This window comes from Lacerta agilis, chromosome 17 (genome assembly GCF_009819535.1).
Source record: "Lacerta agilis isolate rLacAgi1 chromosome 17, rLacAgi1.pri, whole genome shotgun sequence".
Classification (NCBI taxonomy): Eukaryota; Metazoa; Chordata; class Lepidosauria; order Squamata; family Lacertidae; genus Lacerta; species Lacerta agilis.
Window position 1 is genome coordinate 22,778,775 of NC_046328.1, and position 21,021 is coordinate 22,799,795.

At 46.9% G+C, this 21,021-nt stretch overlaps 1 protein-coding gene across 3 annotated transcripts in view; it reads right to left on the reverse strand.

Annotated features, from left to right (window-relative positions):
* Nucleotides 1-9,102, reverse strand: part of SEMA4A (semaphorin 4A) — a 57,495-nt gene extending 48,393 nt beyond the window's left edge. The window contains exon 1 of one of the 3 annotated variants that reach the window (XM_033174180.1): nucleotides 8,775-9,102. The gene's annotated coding sequence lies outside the window, so the exon portion shown is untranslated. Of the gene's footprint in view, nucleotides 1-8,549; nucleotides 8,702-8,774 lie in introns of those variants that run through there. The other 2 variants (XM_033174183.1, XM_033174182.1) reach the window with 2 other exon arrangements.
* Between the last annotated feature and the right edge of the window lie 11,919 nt (nucleotides 9,103-21,021).

A 21,021-nucleotide genomic window follows, 5' to 3' on the forward strand; every position in this document is an offset into this window, starting at 1 on the left:
TAAAACACCAAACACAGTAAAACGTCAAACATTTAAAACTTCCCTATGCAGGGCTGCCGGTACTGTTTCAGATAGTGTGAATTTGATTGATACAGCTTCAAATGAGATCTGAATCGAATTTCTTCCACATCCCTACTCCAGACTAAGTCCACATAGGTTTACAGCCACAATCCCATGTCCAGGGATGAAAGACAGACGGGAAAGACAACTTTTCCTGTTTGACGTCAATCTTGCATACACTTGCTCCTAAGAAAACATGCCCACGATCAGGTTGCAAGTGTTCATCTGATTAAACACTCTTAAGTTCTAAATAGAATTGTGATGATGGACAGTTTCCAAACACCCTGCTGCTTCTGAAGACAGAGTGGGGAAGAGGGGGAGAGATTTGGGTTGATTCATATTTTAAGGGGGAACCTACCTAATCTGCACTTCCCGAAATGCAAGGTAAACCAGAACTCAGCTATCCTTTGAAATTCACACTTCCCCAAATCCTGGGATTCAGTTCTCCAAGCAAATAATGCATGCATAAAATGCATGTGTTGGTAGAAAAGAAATAAACATGCATATATGAATGGAAAATCTGAATGAAATCAAACCTGAATTCGAAAGAGCAAGACTGCCTGTCTTTGCTCCTGCCTTTTGGTTTTGGGTGGACACAGTTTTGCCCAAGTCACAGGGATTCTGTTCTCCAGGCCATAATTTCATTTCCAGGGAATATTTTTTTTTAAACATCTTCAAAATGAACCAAGCAATCCCTTCTCCACTGTCTGAATCTAGAGAAATAGTAGAAAGAGAGAGACTCGCCAAGGAAGACCCAAAACAAACCATTAAGCCCTTTCTCCATCATCTGGACTTCCTGGTTCATTTTGAAGCTGCTTTGAGGTCTTCTTGGTGTGTGTAGAAGACTGCTATTTCTTGACAGAATCATAGAATTTTAGAGTAGGAAGGGATCTGGGTCATCTAGTCCAACCCCCTGTATCAATTGCATCTGTCAATTTACACATTGTCTGAAAACACAGCAGCAGGCTCCTTCCTCACAAAGCAATTGCTTCAAGTGGTGCCTGAAAATTTTGCTTCGTAACTTTTGTACTACAAGGACTAGAAACTTGCTTTTTAAAATAATTAAAAATAAACACAGGTTTTGGGGGCCCTGCTGACTCTGGGCCCGAACACAAAAGTGTCCCCTGTCTCTCCGCCCACCTTGCAGTTGGCCCTGGAGCTTCCCAGAGGCATCCATGTTTAACAAACCGATCTGAATCAACCATGGAGGAAGAGCGGGGTGGGGGGCAATTCTAAAACCAAAAAAAGGCAAGGGAAGGTGAGGAATGCTGAAAGCGCTTTTGGCCAAGCCTACTCAGATATGTAGAATGTTGACAGGTGTTTTAATGCGGCTTATTGTGGATTTTAATTACTTTTTGAATGTTTCAAACAGCAGTTTTTATTGATAGTTTTACTGTTCATTCTTTTGGAAAACCTCTTCAAGGGTTTCCCCCCTTGCTATTAAGAGGCATAAAAATTTTACGAAATACAGTAAAATAAATAAGTGTCGTTATGTTGATTGGCTTATGCTCTCTTTTGGAACCTCACCTGGAATGCCTCCACTCACTGCACCCCTAGGTGGGCGGGCGTATCTCACCTAGCAGGTTATCAGAAGAAATATCTCAGTTAGGGGGAAATCTTTTGTTCAGCCCAACCCTGGGAGTTTCAACAGTAGCGGATCCATCAACACAACACAAGCAAACAAAAACATGGGTGTATTTCAAATATGGGAAGAAAGACAGGCGGGAAGGGCAGGCACCACGTGGGAGACCAGGCAGGCAGACACCCAGACCCTCTGGCATTCCTTACAGTTCAGCACAAGAGCACTACTGACACCAATTCAGGGATCAGTCCTTACATATACTGCGGAGGGAACAGGCAATTCTCTGCTTGGTCAGAGAGCTTTCCCTCTTCACTTCATGCCCACCACCACCAAGCTCCTCCCTTGAGAGTGCAAGTGCCACCCACTGCCACTCCCCATCAGGCTCCTCCCCCAAAAGTGAGACCCCGCCCTCAGCTCCCAGGCTCCGCCTTGGGAATCTCAAAGATTGAGCCTCCAGAGACCTGGTGGTGATCTTGGGACCTGGCGAGAGGAATACGGCAGGAATACGGCATGTGGGGGTGTCACCCGCGGCCCAGTATACCTGAAGGAGTGTCTCCACCCCCATCGTTCAGCCTTGACACTGAGGTCCAGCTCCAAGGGCCTTCTGGCGGTTCCCTCATTGCGAGAAGTGAGGTTACAGGGAACCAGGCAGAAGGCCTTCTCGGTAGTGGCGCCCGACCTGTGGAGCACCCTCCCGTCAGATGTCAAGGACATAAACAACTATCTGACTTTTAGAAGATATCTGAAGGCAGCCCTGTTTAGGGAAGTTTTTAATGTTTGATGTTTTATTGTGTTTTTAATATTCTATTGAGAGCTGCCCAGAGTAGGGTATAAATTATTATTATTATTATTATTATTATTATTATTATTATTATTATCATCTAGTATAGAAGGACCCTTTGCGGAGAGCTGTGGTGCAGCTGTAGATTCCTGGATTTGTATGCAGGTGGTCTCAGGATGAGCATTTCTGTGTGAAAGAATCTCACAGAACACATTAGGGGGGGGAGCCTTAAAAAAAGAAAGAAAGACCCTGTAGAGCTGCTCCCAGGTAGAAGAAACCGGATGGAGTGACAATCCTATTCACTTTATCAAGGCTAAAACTAATCTGCACCCATCACCACTCACATGCGTCTCAGTTTTGGCTCCAATGCAGATCTCCTGGAATTGATCGAACACTGTAATTACTTTGTGATGAGACTGTATTATACAATACTTCCCCCACCCTTTTTTTTTTTTTGCAGGGGTGGGGGAACGTCCCTTCCTTGGCAGACATTCAAAAGGTTCTTGACACTTGTGAGGAGAACCGCTCTTGCGGGTTTTTGCGCCTGGCTGGTTAGCTAAATCAAGGGGAAAGTGGAGAATAAGAACATAAGGCCATTGGCCCATCTAGTCTAGCATCCTGTTCTCACGGTGACCAACCAAAGATATGAGGGGAAACCAGTAAGCAGGACCTGAGCACGAGAGCCTTCTCCCCTCCTGTGGCTTCCAGTGACTGGTTTTCAGAAGCATTACTCCTTCCAACTGTGGAGGCAGAGCATAGACATCTTGGCTAGGAGCCATCGTTAGCCGACTCTCCTCCATGTAACTGAGCAATCCTCTTTTGAAGCCATCTAAATAGGTGGCTACCACTGCCTCCTGTGGGAGGGAGTTCCATAGTCTAACTAAGCACTTTGTGAAGGACTTTCTTTTAACTCTTGAAGGTGAGTTCCACAGATGGGATTGACAATGCCCATCTCAACTCCATCTCCATTGTTTTCCACTAGTACTTTCTACGGAAGGTGTGGGGAACCTAAGGCCCTCCAGATGTTGCTGGACCACAACTCCCATCATCCTTGGCCATTGTCCATGCTTCCTGAGACTGATGGGAGTTTTAGTTCAACCTCATCTGGCAGGCCAAAGGTCCCTCACTCCTGCTCTAGAGTCAGGCATTCACTATGACTCCTTCTCACTCGGGTCTCATTTTCATGGAGTTCTCAACCTGTGTCCAAGCTGTACCACTTCTGAATGAAAAGGCTGAAGATTTCATTTGATGGAACACTCTCTGCAAAGAATTCCTCCCCACCCCCCAGAAAACAAGTGCTTCAGGGAAGAGGCAAAGCTGGAACTTGGCAGGCTAGATTTATGCATGCAGAGACTTTCTAAATGAGGGGCATCAGGTAATCAACCAGTCCAGGGACCAAATGCAATCTTTCGGGGGAGGTGTTGCTTGCTGTTCTGTCTGTGCTTTATTTGAGGGCAGGGGGTGGGGTATAGTGCTTTGCTTTGGGGGAAGGGTCCTGAGTATCACAAGATTTTTTTTTGTCCGTGAAATGGGCAGCAGCCCACGCCAGCTCCTTAGATTTCAAAATGTGCCTCTGGGTGCAACAAAGCTTGGGAACCCTTTCAGCACAAACCATGATACACAGAGTCATTCCTATTTCAAACTGCTTCCAATTGTCTGGTAAAGAAAAAATGTTTTTGTCTGCTCCAGCCTTGGTCAAATGAGAATATATACATGCATATCGGCAAATTTGCAATCCATTCCTTTCTTGATCTGCCCAGCGTTCCATGCCTCTCAAATTCTGGTTGAACTAGAATGATTTCTCAAGTTCATTCCAGATTTGGATCCTGTGCCACAACTTTTCAGCTGCAGCTTTTTTTTAAAAAAAAAAAAACTGCACCCAAGGAATTTTGATGCAGTTGCAGTGTCCTCATATCAAGATGGTTCGGAAGCTGTTTACCAAGTCAGATCATTGGTCCCTCTAGCTCAGTAGTGCCTGCACTGGATGGCAGTGGCTTGCCAGGGTTTCGTACAGGGACCCTTTCCAAGCCCTACTTGGAGATGCCATTGGGGATGGAACCGAGGACCACGAGAGTCGTCTAGTGCAACCCCCTGCAATGCAGGAATCTTTTGCCCAACGTGGGGCTCGAACCCACAAGCCTGAGATTAAAAGTCTCATGCTCTCCTGGATCATTGAGCTACGGCCCTTTTCCAGAGTTGGTATTTTGTGTATTGCAACATACACTTTCAGAGGACTGGGGGAGAAAGTCCCAGAGGAACTGAAAGGGATAGCAGACTAAGCATGGTTTGGACATATATATATATATTTCTATAAATGGGACAAAAGGAGGGTTTCTAATGCCACTCAGAACTCTGCAATCCAATCCAAAAGTCAGATGAGGGGAATTTGAGAAGCATCCCTAACTCTGTGTCCACCTGGATGGGAACAGCGCGGACTCCCGACTTCGTTGTCTTTTTGACACCCTAAATGGGGTGAGGGGTTTGCATTGTGCTCCTTGTCAGATGAAGGCCAAATGCCCTGAGCTTTGGCGGCAACCCAGCCCCACACCAGCCACTGCTTTTCCTCTGAGAAGGCCTCATGGAGGATGTGAATCGCTGAGCACATTGTTTGGAAGGCGGGGGGAACGCTCAGAGGTTGTGGGGGGGGGGGGAGGGAGCAGAGCCTGTCCCAGAAGCAAGACAGAAAGTTCCTTGTAGTAACGCAGGAAAACTAGGTTAGCCCTGGCTGGATTTCACAGTCTGCCGTGCACCGTTGGCCGAGAAACAGGGCCGCACAGCATTTTGAACCACTTGCCATTGTTTTGGGCTGGGCCCCTGCCACAGGAAAGGACGTTAAAAGGCATTCCTCCTTCCCAGGGCGAACCACCAAGACTCAGCTCAAAGTTTTCAACTAGTGTATTTTTAGCCTTCGGGGGGTATTCCTGCAAGTTCCGATTCAAAAGGCTTGGTAGTGTGGCCACAAACTTCAGAGTCCCCTGGCGCACATGCAAAAAGAAAAAAATCTGGCTCCCCTTTTGCGCCCTTGGCAGCTGTCAGCATGCATCAGATTATCAGGTTTGAAGCCTTTCCCCATTGAAAACCTCCATGCCAGGAAGAGGTCCGCCTGCTAGATTTCAGCATGCCAGCAGCTATTTAATTTCTGCTGCTAAAGGCAGAGGAACAAGGGCCAATAAAAACGTTGGCAACCCTGCCTCTGCTACAAACAAACAAGGTTCCCTCGCACTGGGAACTATGCCTCAGTCTTCCACCTGGAATATGGGGATAACAGCAAGACCAGAACTGGTGTAAAGGTGACAGGGGCCTGCTGCACTTCTAATATGATGCACAAATGCTGGTTGTTATACCCATAGAATAGATAGTAATATATCCATATAGTATAGCATATATCCAAGATAGTATATAGCCTCTCTATATATAGATAGTATATATCCAAGGACAGCCTTCTTGCAGTGTATTCTCCATCCCCCTCCCATGAAGGAGGGAAAAGGCAGCTGATGGGCAGATCCTGCACAGGAGAGAGCGAGAGCGCTCAGCTCTGTAATGAGAAGGGATGAGCGAAACAACCTCCTCACCGTTTGCTCACCGAGTTACGAATCCAGCATAATAAACCTTGAGGAAAATCCTCTCCTATTACAGGGCTTCAAAGTATCTTCGGAGCTTCGTGCTTGCGTTACCCAAATGCACGTGTCACATGATGCTCTTTTCCTCCCCTTGCGTTGCAGCGTCACATCTCCTCATTCACCCTTCCCAGACTGCTTATTGTTACATGTGCTTTCCAGCCTGAGGGCCACATTCCCTCCTCTGCAGCCGTCTGAGGGCCACCTGCCAGTTTGGGGCAAGGCAAGAGGCTAAAAGTGGGTGGAGCTATGGATGTGGCTCTTGCCATTGTAGAGGAGGCTACGCTCAGCTGGACGAATGTCAGGTGTTTCTAGATACGCATCTGTCTAGCCTTCGCCTTAGGGAAGTGAGACGCTCCTGCAATTCAAGGGCACATTCCGGCCAGGCAAAAGCACTTGAGGATGGGGTAGAACAGGGCTGGTAAGGGGTGTGGTCTGAGGAAAGGGCGTGGCCTGGAAAAGGGCTGAATCGAGAGGCCTGCAGGTTTGGAAAGGTAGATTGGCAGGGAGCCACAGCTCAGACGGATTGGCTCCCTTTGGCAAAAAGTTTGAGCGAAACCAACACCCCTCATGTGCAAATGGGACGTTTTCATTTCCTTTAGAAATTAAAGGGCAGGCAAACAACTCAGCACGTGCAATGGTGGTGGGGGTTGGCTGCTTAGGGCAGATCCACACCACACATCCAAAACACATTTAAAGCATATGGTTCCTCCCAAAGAATCCTGGGAGCTGCAGCTTGTTAAGGATACTGGGAACTGTAGCTCTGCAAGCAGGGGGAACTACAGTTCCCAGGGTTCTTTCTGGGGAGCCATGTGCTTTAAAGGTGCATTCAACCATGCAAGCACGGAAAATATTCGGTTCATAATCTATCTCTGTGTGAATTATGAAAATAGACCCAAGTTAGGGCTCACGACACATTTGAGACTTACGAACCTACCAGATTTGACTGACCAACCGACTAATTCCAAGTTTCAGTTCCACCACCAGCAAAGAGGGGAGTGGAAGTGAGTAGCCTCCAGGCAAAGCCTGAGGAAGCTCCTTGTTAGCTTCACTTCAACTGCCAATGCACACAGCAGCTTGTGAGCCAGGCTCAGCCAGATCGGAAGTGCCTGTAGCAGCTGCCCCCCCCCACCTGTGGGAAGCCCCGTTTCCAACTCTAGCATTCTCACCCCTTCCCTGATGTAGCAAGGCCTGGCTTCTCTTGCCAGGGCACCGAGAGAGCTGGAAACAACTCTCTGCAGCTGCCTGCAATTACTGATCCTGATAGCCAACACTACAGTCACCAAGAGGCTTTTAGAACCTGGTTCACAAACCGTTGCATGAATCAGCCCAAAGCCCATAAAGGGCTCTGAGGAAGCATAGAGTTCAAGGGCAGGGGGCATTGTGCAAAGCAAGAGCACAGAGTATGTCCCAGAGGATTATTGGATAGGGTTGGTTCATGTACCCCTTTCTCTCCTTCCTGGTCAACAGGACAGTCAGATTTTCCATTGTTCCAAGAGCCCTTCCCTCCATAAAAGAATTTTTGGGGCAGATTGTGCTGGTTTCCCCCCACCCCAGCATACATACACTTCATCTCAGGGGTCTCTGGTGTGAATTCTGCCCCCTATAAAAGTCTGCATCCTCTGCCCCCACTGACTGCAGTGCTTGACAATTATATATCTAGCGCAGGCATCCTCAAACTTGGCCCTCCAGATGTTTTGCGACTAAAATTCCCATAATCCCTGACCACTGGTCCTGTTAGCTAGGGATGATGGGAATTGTAGTCCCAAAACATCTGGAGGGCCGAGTTTGGGGGTGCCTGATCTAGATAGATATAGATAGATGTGCCCACTCTCTGACCCACATATCTGACACCCCACACAGCTTTATGTGACTATCTCAGACCATGTGGCTGAGAGAGCTGGATTCTTCCTGCAAGCACAGAGATACTCCAGGGAGGAAAGATTCCAGACTGAGCTCTGTCTTCATTTTCCCACATCCGACCAGATGCAGGAGCCCCAGCCTTTATCAAATTAAACCTGCTCCTCTCCTCCACATCCTTCATTCCCCTGCCTCACAATTCCAGCTCCGGCTACCCAAGCATGAAATGGAAAGCCAGCTTCCTTCGGAATCCACCCAGAATATCATGCAGAGAGACAGTAGAAGGGGAAAATCCCCCGACGCTTAATTTCATGCAACAATAGCAACTTAACGTAATGTGTGGGGAAACCCCCTGACATGCGACGCACGTGCATTTAAATTCTTCCTCATTAGATCTTTGCAAATGAACCAGTGTGAAATCAGTTCATTCATTTACAGGGCTCCGGCGAAGGCATCCCTAAAGGGTTTCCTGGTTGGGAAGCCCACTCAGAACAAGAAGGGGGAAAGAGAGCAATGCTTCTACGCTCTGTGTCTGCTTCTGATGCTTTCAACAAGGAAGCTCCCGCCAAACCAAAGACACACATGTTCTCACTCACACACCTCTCATTATTCCACGAGAAATTATGGCTTTCAGACGGGGAAATGTTACCTGGTGGCTCAGCGTAACCCAGATCTCCATTGTCTTGGCTCGGTTGTATCAGAAGCACAATGTCAGACCCTCCCCAGATCAGGTCCAGTTGCGGTTGCTACAAAACCGACCCGCTCTTCCCAGCCGTGCGGAGAGGAAAACCCCCTCCGTCAAAGCATATCCCTGTGTCATAACAGCCAGCCTAGCTCCCCGAACATCCCTGGCGTTGCCATAGCGACGGCTTACCTCCAGTAGCGGTCCAGGGGCTCCTGCTCTTGAGATCTCTCCAGCGTCAGCCGTGCAGAAAGGACCTGCGAGAGATTTCCGGTTCAAGTTCCAGATGTGGGGGTCGGTCAGACGGACACATGGGGGTGCTCATCTCCCACAGGGGGATCATCGTGTGGCTGCTGAGAGATAAAGACGAACATGAATTCATCGCCCTCTCTCCAACGAAATCTGCCGCCCAGCCAGATGTTTCCCTGTAGCAGCCAACAAGGCATTAGAGCAGCTCATGAAGGCAGCCCTTGTCCCCGACACGCCCAGAACAAGGCGAATGATCTGATCCAAGCAGTTTCCTTTGATCAAGCTTCACACTGAGCGTGTGGAGTAAATCATGTTTCCCCCGAGTCACAATTCCATGCCCAGTTATGAACAGGCAACACAAGCATCCCGGATCCCCAAACCACCTGCAGATTCTTTGCAGAGGGATAGCAGGTGCTTGTTTTTATTGGGGGAGCGAGGAAGAAGAGCCCACTGTGCAGAAGATAATTACTTTAATTATACATATGCATCTTTCGACTCTGTATTTTTAGCCTTCCCCGCATTTGTTGGCGGCTTACAAATCAAAGAAATCAAGCACGTGTAATATTCAACTGAAACTGAAGTGCAATTCATCACACAAAGACCACTCGTGCATTGCACAGGCAGATGATGTTTCAATTTCCCCCTTTCCTAAAGACCTGAGCAGCTGCGAAGGCTTTATTAATACTAATGCTAGGGTCCCCAAAGTGGAGTTCGTGGGCACCTCTGTACCCTCTGACACCAACTTGGCACCAGAAAAGCCCCTTTTATTCCCCCCCCCAAAAGACAAGATCATTACAAAAGAAGTACAATATTTTATCTATATGTGTACAAATAAAACATAAGTATAATTTAATTTTTTTTAGAGGGATTGTTTGTTTTAGGGAAAGATATTGCCTGCTCTTTCGTCTGTGTTTTATTTGTTATGGGGTGCCTGAAATGGTTTGCCTACTTGGCAGAGTTTCTTGTGTTGCAAGTGTTTCTTGTGAAATATGGTTTTTTTTAGGAATAAATAAATAATTCTCCAGGGTTTCAGGCAGGGGTCTCTCTCTCTCTCAGCCGTACCTGGATATGCCAGGGATTGAACTAGTGACCTTCTGCATGAACATAGTAGACAACTGTGTCTGGGGGAGGGCTAATCCAGAACTGCCCCCACCCTACCGTGCTGGGAGTTCTCTCTGTTATGCCGGAGGGACCTTACATTATTGCATTTTGTACCTGGGAATCCGACCAAGGCGCCTGACAGATCCGTGTATATTTGGAAGGGAAGGAAATTGGGGAACAGGACCCCCTTGCCTTCCACAACAAGATGCCAAGATTAAAGGGCTTTCTTCAGTCCCCTTTCAAGATGTATCCAACTCACAAGGTTATCACCCGCCCAGCTGATTAGTTCATCATACGACTGATGGCTGGGATTACGGAGGTAGTGGCCCTTCTTTGTCCCCTGTGAGGACTTGCAGCTGGGACTTTTTCAGGGGGAGATTTGAGTGCGCAGACCCCTCCACATTCGCACCATGAAACGCAGGGCTCTGAAATGCAAAGCAATATATTCGCATTATAGATTGCCAAGGATAACTAACTGTCCGATTCTATTACTGCAAGCTTTAGTTTCAGAGAGAATTAGTACAGTTTCTTACTGTCTGGTAAGATCCATGTTGTTGTTTTTTAATACCTGAATTTATTTGCCCTTGGGAATCAGATTCAAGAAGGGTGGGGGAGGTAAACAAACAAACAAAAAATAAATAAACTAGCTATCTCCCAGGCTCTTCACTGATCCAGCTGCACACCATGCATAATTGTATACCGCTTTCAAGGATAGGAAAGACCCTCTTGCCTCCGACCCCAGGGAGGGGCTGCAGTTAATGCACAGCTGGGACAGTGATGAGACAGAGGGACTAAGGATGCAAGTCAGTGGAAGGATGCCTTGGATATTCCTGCTAATATTTAGGGTATTAGGGGAAGGGTAGTACCTCTGGTGGGGGACATGTCGTGCTCCTTCTGGGCAGGAGTGCTAACTTGAATAAAATATTGTGGTAAGCCCCACCCCACATAACTGATCACATGACGCAGTGCATACACACCATTTGAATGAGAATGCCCATCAACTTTGTGGGGGCCCGGCTCCTTCAAATACTTTGTTGTGGGGGCCAAAGCGCCCACAGCCCCTAGGAGTTGGCTCCTATGCTTCTAGGGTAGTTTGTCCACCTTTCTACAGCAGACTAGCTTACACACACACACACACACACACACACACACACACACCACTTTTCTATCCTCCATCCAGGCAAACAAAAGGCAGGATCAGAGTTATAGGACACATTCCAGGCAAGCAAAGACACTCCAGGAGGGTGTGAAGCAAAGTCAGTGAGGAAAGTAGCCTGGGGAGAGTTCGGAGGGCCTAGAAGGCCTTGGCAGACACCTCAGGCCTAAGGTTCCTCACCCATCACTTTAAAAAGAAGACATAATAAGTCTATTAACCCTTATCAGCCATGATACTGAAACTGAACCTCCACGTTAAGAGGCACTCTACCTCTAACTACCCATTGCAGGGGGGCAAACTGGTGGTGAGGTTGCTACCTTCATGCTCCAATGGTGGGATTCTGCCTGGTCACTGCCGGACACAAAACTCTCTGTGGGGTCCCCTCCTCCTCTCCATGCCATCCGTCCCAATCGCCAGCCCTCTCCCCCAATGTCAAATCAACAAAACTACCCAAAGGGGAAGGAAAGGATGCAGCTGTATGTCTTCCCCCCTTGTTTTTTGATCAGAAGGGACAAGCGGAGGAAGAACAAGGCCAGGAGGCTCCGGAGGCCAGTGGGGTTGGGGGAGCGACTGTCGGCACCTGCGATGGGCTGAGTGGGCCCTGGGAGGTGCCTGGCAAAGTCTACTGCAAGCACCCAGCCCTGAATCTTACAGGAGCCTCAGCAAAGGAGGAAAGTGGCTGGAATGTGGTGCATGTTTTTCCTTTAAAAAGAAGCAGCAGCAGCAGCAGCAATCAAGGCTTCTCTCTCTCGCTCTAGGCCGCAACCCAGCCTATGAAGATGCTTCTTGCCCAGGGCCGGAAATGAAAGGAGAGATAACGTCTTAGGAAAGATAAAAACCGTGGAACAAAACAAATCTTCGGGTCTGACAGGAAAATGTACAGGACAAACCGGGTTGAAGTGGAAACGCAGCAGGCCACTTTCACTGCACTGCACGCAAACACATCCATCTGGAATCTCTTTCTCTCTTTCCACACGCACAGACACTCTCATAGACTCATAGAATGGCAGAGTGGGAAGGGACCCCAAGGGTCCTCTAGTCCAACCTCCTGCAATGCAGGAATCCCAGCTAAAGCACCCATGACAAAGGCCACCCAACCTCTGCTTCCAAGGAAGGAGACTCCACCACCTCTCGTGGGAGTCGGCTCCTTTCACGTAAGTTGAATTATTGCCAATCTGCACAGACAACCCTGAGCTCGGTGGACCAACAGTCTGTCACAGTCTTCTTCGCATGCATAAAGTCCCAGGTTCAACCCAGTTGATGCTGGGAAAGACTCCTGACCCAGGGTGAAACAGAATATCTAAGTGCACACAATCACAGTGTGACCTTATGACCCTCGGCAGCTTCACCCTTGTCCTTTTAATTATCCCAGTGACTTGAAATGTTTTATACTGTGATGCCAATAAAGGTATTTGATATGATTTGATTTGACTCCGGACCAACATCCTGGAGAGACCCCACTGCCAGTCAAAGTAAAAAAAAAAAAAAAAACAAAGTCAAGAAAACTGAGCTGGATGGGCGGACTCTGCAGAAGGCAACTTCCTATGTTCTCAGGTTTCTTGACTAACAACTTGGCCCATCATTCCACCTGCATGGTGGTATGGGAACCATGGAACGTGTGCCAGCTGTTTTTTTAAAAGGGCTGGCTGGCAAATCTTACCAACGATTTATTAAGTGAAAGCAAAGGCACAACTAGGATCCCTTGCACCCCTGGCAAGGAGCTGTATTGGCAGCCCCATGGGGGGGGGTCACTTTACAGCAATAGCCAAAGTAGGAATTATTTCATTTTTGTATGGCCCAAGTACAGTACTCGAAGCATCTTGTGTGAGGGCTAGGCAAGAAAGAAGAGCCTCCCAAAATTGCACACTTTTGTGCCACAGTGTGAAAAGGATGGGAAGCTTCTGCTGTGTTTGATCTCACCATGAGAGCAGCAGCATGTTGCCACACACCTATATGTCATCAACTCCATAGTTGATTTTGGGGAGGAAGGCTGTGCCACCAAGCAGGGGCTGGTTTCGCCAACCCCTAAGTATGCCTTGGAGTGAAAGACTTGCAGATGCTCACCTTAGCACAGGGTCTGTTGTCCCTACCTCTGCAAAAAACCTGCATCACCAAGCTTCTGCTTCTCTGTAGGGGTATGTTCACATTAGCGGCTTAAATGCAGCGAGGTCACCACCCCATGATCTATTTGTTGCCTGCTCTGCTCCCAGATATCTAGGCAGGTAACCATTAGTTCTATAATGTTTAAGCTACATAACTGGTTAAGGGGGGGTGTCCATTAGTGAGGTCACACGCACGCACACTGCATTTCAAGCTACATTTGCACAGCAATGTTCACATCAAAGAGGGGACAGATATGTCTTCACACACATCCCACATGACCATTTTGGGGTTTCCCTGCCCCCCCAATACCCCCCACAAAACTCCTACTCATTGAAGCATCGCCTGCACATGTGCGAAGGAAATGTCCGCATTACCACTTGTTCCACATCCAGTTTTCTAGCTGGATTGAAACTGGCTTGAGAAATAAAAACACACACATCAAACACAGCAGAATTTGTCAAGAAGCTACAGGATCGATAGGTAAGGCGGCTAACAGTGTATGAATGCAACTTCAAAAACTAGCCATGGGAGCCCACAGCACGAGGTAAGTAGACGGTAATGGAAGCAGCCCCTAAGTGGCAGGAAAGGAGCAAGCCCCCTTGCCCCACTTTGCCAGGATTCAGAGCTGGCCTCTTCCCACGGAGCTCTCCGTGGCTTAACATACTTTGAGCTCATGGGCTTAAGAAGCTTGGACTTCAAGCTGGGTCATGCTATGAAAGGGTTCATTTGCAGCAGCAAAATCCAAGCAGTCTTTCCCAAAACTCACCCCTCTCTCAAAGCTCGCAACAAAGACACACCTTCCCAAGAAAACTTAGCTGGCTTTTGTGTTGAGTTATATAATGTGCCTAAATGAAAGCCATGGTTTGGCCAGGTGTTGCAACGGAGCTTATTTACAAGGAAATGAAGCAAGGCTTTACTAAACATGAGCTGCTAGATGGGCTCAGATCTTGCAAGGAAGGACCAGGTCTGTGCATAAATCTCAGGAAGGAGGTCAAAACAGATGTGACCTTCAGCATCCACCACACCACAGTCCTGCTGCTACAGGAATTAAAGGGGGGCAGGGAAGAGGATATCCCCATTGTCTCTGCAAAGCAAGCTTCTAAATAGAATCACCAACACTTAAAATCCAGCTCAGTCCTCCCCTCATCCTGGCTTCTTGGATTTCACCAGTCAGACTCCCCCCCCCCACTTGCAGCATTGCAGAAGTGTCCCCCCCCCCCCGCAGATGAAACCCAAAGGTCTGACAGCCCACACCAAATTAGAATTTGATGGCAGCATGTGCATTATACTGTAGCTTATAGTGATCTTTCTCATAGGCTAAGTGCAAGCAGCCGCACACATCAGGCTTCAAGCACACAGCAGTTTGAAACCTGGCATCCTTCCGCTCAGCCATGCCGCTCCTTAAAACCCTTTTGCACACCCCGATGCCACAGCCATGCCAGTGAGTGCATTGTTTTGCACCACAGGTGATGTGCCACATAAACCGTACCAAGTCAGATCGTCGGATCAAGTCGGACCATTCGCCAGCCAAGCTCAGAAATAGCTACACCGAATTGTAACAGCTCTCCGGAATGCTTTTCAGATGTCAGAGGCTGAACTTAAGGGTCTGCCGCTGAACTGCAGACCTTGCACAACAGATTTTGCAACTGGTCCCCCACCCCCCCCCACTCCCGTGCAAGTCTGGGTGATGAGGCTTGCTCGCGCATCGCCGTGCATCTCATGGGTTTGCACGGGCAGCCGCAACTGCCTCTTCCCCACCACATCCACACATTCGGGGCCCGTCTGTGGAAACTGCACAGACTGCATTCCATCTGCGCTCCATCTGTGCGGAGAACGGTACAAACACATTGGAACTTGCCCGAAAACAAAGCCAAGCCCTCCTGCAAAGGAATAAAAGTTAGTGCTCTTTAGCAAAGGGCACAGATTTCATACGACAGGATTCCCGGAGGCATCCCCACAACAAACTCACGTGGCTGGTCTGTGGGCTGGTCTTGGGTCCAGTTGTCGCTCCCTTGGAGGTGTTCGCTCTTTGCACAGCTGGGAAAATAAAAAAAAAACAGAGCCTGCAAAGGGTGTGTGGGAGGCGAGCTTCCTTTTGGCTCCCCCTTTCCTTTGCGAAACCGATTGACCGCGGACTTTAAACAGTCCCTCCTTCTTAGCCACCCTGGGAGAATTAGCGCTGCTGTGATCTCGCTGCCAAGTTGCCTGCCAACCGGGCTCTGCCGCCTGGCACATCCATGCTCCCTTGGTGGCTGCTTGAAAGGCCTTGCACAACTTTCGCTAGCGAGATAAACACTCCAGAACTCTGTAAGAGCCAACCTCCAACTCGCCGTTTATCACATAACCCGGGGAGTCAGCCGCACACAGGCGCACACACATGCAATCCCGTCCCAAGGCTGCCAAATCCAGGCCAGGATTTATGAGGAAGGCTCGGCTACAAAGGGTTTTATCTTTGGCTTTTAGATAAACGGTCCAAAAGTAGCTTGTGAGTTTCTTGGGGCAAAGGGGAGGGGAGAGGAGAGGAATCAAACAACAGGCCTTCTCAGCGATGTTTTCTGGACCATGAAAAGCAGGAGGTGCCGCATCATATGATCGCAGCCTATTATTTTAAGTGAGCAGCAGCAGATTCCAAGTCAGGACCAGCAAACAGAAAACAAGGGCAGTGCCCTCAAAAGCAAGGAGCAGAAGAGGCCAACTACCACCAGAGTCATCTAGTCCGACCCCCTAAAATGCAGGACCCCAGGCTGGTGCCCTTCAGACGTTTTGTGGCTTCACTGTCCATAAGCCCCCAGGCAGCATGGCGAAAGTTCAGGGATGGTGGGTTCGCAGTCCAGCAAGATCTAAAAAGCAGCAGCTTGGTAAGGCTGGTCAAGGCCATTCAAATGCTGCAGCAAGAAAAGCTTGATCTTGTAGGCTGCTATGAATTATGCACGCACATATCGTTGCTCTTCTTTTGCATAACTGAGTCTGCACTTTTGCCTGTTTTGTATAATTTATTCCACCTTTGGAAGTCACAGGGCAGAAGGAAAGAGCTGTGCAGGCAACCCCACCCTCAGCTATTGCAAACTTTGTTCCCGTCATCCCCACTGGCTTCTGTGTTGGGTTTTGCTAACCGGGTCTCCTCATTTTTGGACTGCAGCTCCCATCAGCCCCAGTCACCATGCCTGTGCTGGACGGCATGCAGTTGGCTACAGCTTTCCTAATATTTGAACCGGCATTGCCAGTCTGCTTCTAGGGATGAAGGAGAGATTCAAGTTTGTTTGCGTTTTAGTGAGAAGTGACCTGATTTGCACTCCTCAAACACTTGTGCAAAGCAAAAACATAATTATTCATCAAACTTTGCACTTCCCCAAGTGTTGTGATGTAGTTCTCCAGCCAGTTTGTAAAAAAATTGCCTAATTACAGCCAAAAATTTCATTTCATATAAGAATACATTGTTTGATGGAGTGTGTCTATTAGCCAAAACTGCATCCCAAAAATTAGCACTGAAATGCTGACAACTTTTCATAAGGGTTTTTTTTTAAAAAAAATCTCCAAGATGCTGCAGAACTGTGGACAACTGAATTTTCAACTGGAAAAATGAGAAACAGAGAAAAACTGGAGTGGATAGATTTGTCTGCCCTCGTTCCCTGCTTCTGAGCATGGCTTTATTTCTCTGGAAACAGAAAACTCAGATCACAGATGTGTCCTGGGGTCTCTTCCCTACCTGATACTGTGCCAAGATCAAGCCTCTCCAATGAGGCTGGAGGGGCACTTATTTGCTGTAGGTTTATTAATAAAACTTCCAACTGGTAACCAAATTTTGCCATGCCTTTTAATACCCTTCCAATGACAAAACAAAATAAAAAATAAAAAAAATTCCTTCCAGTAGCACCTTAAAGAACTTAGTTAGTTAGATTTATTTTTTATTTTTTGTTTTGTTTTGACTATGGCAGACCAACATGGCTACCTACCTGTAACCCTTCCAATGAGACGTGCAGTGTTCTGAAAGAGCTATGTCCCATTCTCTTGTGCACCGTAACTTCCTGTTCATTTGTTGTTTATGCTGTTAAAAAACACTATAATATTTTCATGCTGCAAGTCGGAGCTCAGTGGCTCTGATTGTTCCCAGCCTGCATATCAGGCCAGGAAGTGACCAGCTCATGGGTCCAGTAAGGCTCAGGAGGCCTCTTCATCTGTCCCTTTGGACTCTCGCCAGGCCCCACCCCTCACCAGCCCACCTGAGTCACAAGTTGATCTGTTGCTCCACCCAGGAAGGTCGCTGATAAAGGAACACAGCCTTGGGTGTGAAAATGGTTTCTGACTCTTGCTGTAGTTGCTATCAAGCAGAGACAGTGCAAGGTAAAAAAAAACTAAGAGTGTTTCCCTTACCACCACCACCACCTGGCTTTCCATTTAAGTCACCTAGCAGCATCCATTACATCAGCGGAGGTGGAGATGAAGAACCTTTCCATAAAACCTGCCAAAAAGTCCAGAAAATTTTGGCTCCTCCTCTCCGTATCCTTCCAACCCTGGGGGCCTTTACAAGAACTTAACTAAGGACTCAGCTATGTTAGTAAAGAAAAGGCGCTTTATATGTGTTATAACACTGTGACACTGTCCCACCTTTCGCCAATGTGATTTCCCACTATGACGTTTACGACACATTTTCTTGAAATACTTTTTTAAAAATGTGTCTAGATCCAGCCTCTGACGCTTGGGATCACTTTCAACTCTATTTTAGGATTCAATTACTGTGACTCTAATAACTAGCCGCTGAGCCTTTTTTTTTACCCTCCTCCCTCCCCGTTGCTTTTCCTTTTGTGCCATGTCTTTTAGGCTGTAAGCTTGAAGGCATTTGTAAGCCATTCTGGGAGCCCCTTTTCAGCTAAAGAGCAAGATAAACATTTTTTAAAAAATAAAAGCCATGGCGCTTGCATTATGGAGACCAAGCTTCAGTGTGGTATGATGCTTGCTAGTGTATCAGGGTGCTAGCCCACCCTGAAGTGACATGGTGTGGTGTAGACTGCTCAACTATGAGGCTTGGAATTGAATTTGCACTGGGAATACACATACCCCAACTTATATCATAGAGGAAACAGGGTTGGAAGCAGGAATGCTTCTGAATACCAGGTGCTGGAAATTGCAGGAGGAGAGAGGGCACTTATGCTCATGACCTGCTTGCAGGTTTCCCACAGGCATCAGGTTGGCCACTGTGAGAACAGGATGCTGGACTAGATGGGCCACTGGCATGGTCCAAAGTTTCTTACATTCTTAATGTTTGCTGGAGAACAGCATAACAGTCATGACAGGCACCATCTGGAAGCAGTTCCAGATCCCTTTATATCAGCGTTTGCCGCCTTAGAGCCTTCATAATATTTTGGACTACAGTCCAATGGAGTTGTACTCCAAAATATCTGGAGGGCACCAGAGTGCTGATGGCAGCTTTACAGAATGTAGCCTTGGAGAAGGCAATCCTGACCTCTAGTGGCCACAACTTCTAAATGCACAAGAGACAGTCTATATAACATGGGTAGGGAAACTAAGGCCCGTGGGCCTGATCCAGCCCAATTGCCTTCTAAATCCGGCCTGCGGACGATCCAGGAATCAGCATGTTTTTACATGAGTAGAATGTGTCCTTTTATTTAAAATGCATCTCTGGGTTATTTGTGGGGCCTGCCTGGTGTTTTTACATGAGTAGAATGTGTGCTTTTATTTAAAATGCATCCCATCTCTGGGTTATTTGTGGGGCATAGGAATTTCTTCATCCCCCCCCTCAAAAAAATAGTCCGGCCCCCCACAAGGTCTGAGGGACAGTGGACCCCACTGAAATTTTTTTTTGACCCCTGGTCTATAATATATACTGTATGTTCAAAGCTCTAGGCTGGAACATCCTTAAGGCAACTGGGGATGGTGGGAGAGAGGCCTTGCTCATGGTGTACACACACCTTCCTGTCATTTTGCTGACTGTGCTTAATAGAATTTGTAGTGGAAGACATCTACGAGGCATGGAAGAGTTTGCCACAATTGGGGTTGCTGTATTTCAGAAAGTGAAAATCCAGACACAAAAGTTGTTGAGCTTTTGGGAGCAAAGCTGTTGATCTTCTTTGGCAAAACTGCAAAAAATAAATAAAGTTTTGGAGCCAATTTAAAGGAAAATCACCAAAAACATCACTGCCGACGTGGGTTGCCATATATGCATCTGGATTTTCCATGACATTTTTTGTGATTTCCGCCTAGACACTACTTCCGACTTCCAGTTATGTCTGAGAAATTCTGGACGTGTGGCAACCCTACCCACAATACTGGGCCATGACACTGAAGGAAGAATTTATTGCGATTGTCAAATGATGTCTGCGCCTGCAGTGCAGATATTGTTTGGGAAAGCTGGAATTTGGTAGGGTCACCATTCACTGTGAACTGAATTGAATTTCTCCTCAATCCTTAGGGACATTTTTTCATATGTGGTGGACGTGCCCGAAAGTAGAAGACTTCTGGGAGAAGATATATAATGAATTGAAAAAGGTGTTGAAAAACACATTTAGTAAAAAACCAGAAGCCTTTTTACTGGGTATTTTAAACCACGAAATCCCAAGAGAAGATACAGTAGAACAGTCTTTATGTATGCCACAACCGCAGCAAGAATCTTACTAGCTAAAAACTGGAAGACAGAGTAACTACCAACGATTGAAGATTGGCAGATGAAAATGATGGACTATATGGAGCTTGCTGAACTGACTGGGAAACTCTGAGACTAGGGGGATGAAACGGTGGAGAAAGACTGGAGTAAATTTAAAGTATATTTAAAGAATTGTGCTAAGATTTGTATTTAAAACAACCAGGAAGAAAGATAGGCAGCAGATATGGAAGTTAGATAAGACGTAGTTATAGATGAAGTAATGTTAAGGTGTTAAAAATTAAGAGAAAGATGTTTTTTATATTAACATTAGATTATAAAAAGGTAAATAAATTACTAAAGATGATTTACAAGGAAAGCAGACGGAGAGGGTGTGAGGAAGTCAATATACAATGTTATTAAAGAGGGTTAGATAATTAATTGTTTTTATTATTATTTTTGTTGGGCATTTTGTTGTAATGTTTTTTATTGTGTGTGTTCTTAAAAAATTTTGAGGGGGGAAAAAAGAATTTCTCCTCAATCCTTAGTTCAGGCTGATGGGATTTGAGTTGAACATTATGGAGGATCTAGAGGGCCTGAGTTTCTCCTCCTCCTGGTTGAAAGCTTCTCCAGGTTGGCGGTTTGGGCGGGGGCAGAACTGTAACTGGAACAGGTTTCACCCTGTGCCAGCTCACTCACAGCCGTTTCAGAAATGATTATAAAATTAAAAGCAGTCATAAAAAATTAATTTGGCTTGGTGGCTTTCTAGAACGTTAATTAACATTTATGGGCGTCCCAGAGCAGCACTGTATGAAATCCTTTTTAACTGTCAATAATTGATTGAACCTGGGACCATCCATGGTCATTAGGCCTGACTAGGGTGCGCTTCTAATCACTGTGTGCCATATTTAACATTTTTATAAGAATACCCAAGTATAGAAGAACCATTTTATGGACCCATTTCAGTGTCTTACCTTCAAATATTTTAGACGGCAGATTGGCCCGAGACCCAGACAGACGTGGTCTATGTTAACTGTGCAGAGGTCAATCTCTCGTGTTCTTTTCCAGGTGTTTCCATCAGGGGCTCAAATAACACATAATATATCCTCTTTATCGCAAGTTTCCTCAGAGAGCCTCCTGAGTTCCTTCCTCACGGGGACTGATGAATTTATTGCCACACAGGTGGCCAAAAGATCTGTAGTTATACGGTATTGGCCTGAATATAAGCCACACCC